This window comes from Penaeus monodon, chromosome 30 (assembly GCF_015228065.2).
Source record: "Penaeus monodon isolate SGIC_2016 chromosome 30, NSTDA_Pmon_1, whole genome shotgun sequence".
NCBI classification, from domain to species: Eukaryota; Metazoa; Arthropoda; class Malacostraca; order Decapoda; family Penaeidae; genus Penaeus; species Penaeus monodon.
Genome location: NC_051415.1, coordinates 23949406 through 23949670, shown reverse-complemented (window position 1 = coordinate 23949670; position 265 = coordinate 23949406). Strand labels below are relative to the sequence as shown.

The 265-nt window shown below is 34.3% G+C and overlaps 1 protein-coding gene across 1 annotated transcript in view; it reads left to right on the top strand.

The window, feature by feature from the left end:
* The window catches only part of LOC119592389 (probable tubulin polyglutamylase TTLL1), a 12636-nt gene that overhangs the window by 4898 nt on the left and 7473 nt on the right, over positions 1-265 (top strand). The gene's annotated exons all lie outside the window — the stretch shown is intronic.

Genomic DNA, 265 nt, shown 5'->3' with positions numbered 1-265 from the left:
TTCCCTTTGTGCATGCATCTCTCTCTCTCTTTTTTTTCTAAGAAAGACAGATTGATTATATTGAATTAAGCTAGCAAAAGTTATGCACTAGAAGTTACGAAAAAAGTCACTTTTTCGGACGATTTCGCGAAACACTGCCGGTACAATTTTAGGAACACTGTTTTATCAAGGAAGTATCATTTCCTATCAAACTGCTGAGTGTGGTAATGGTTCTTTCTTTCAGTTTCCACTTATTGTAAAATTGTCGTTTATCATGATTTTCTTG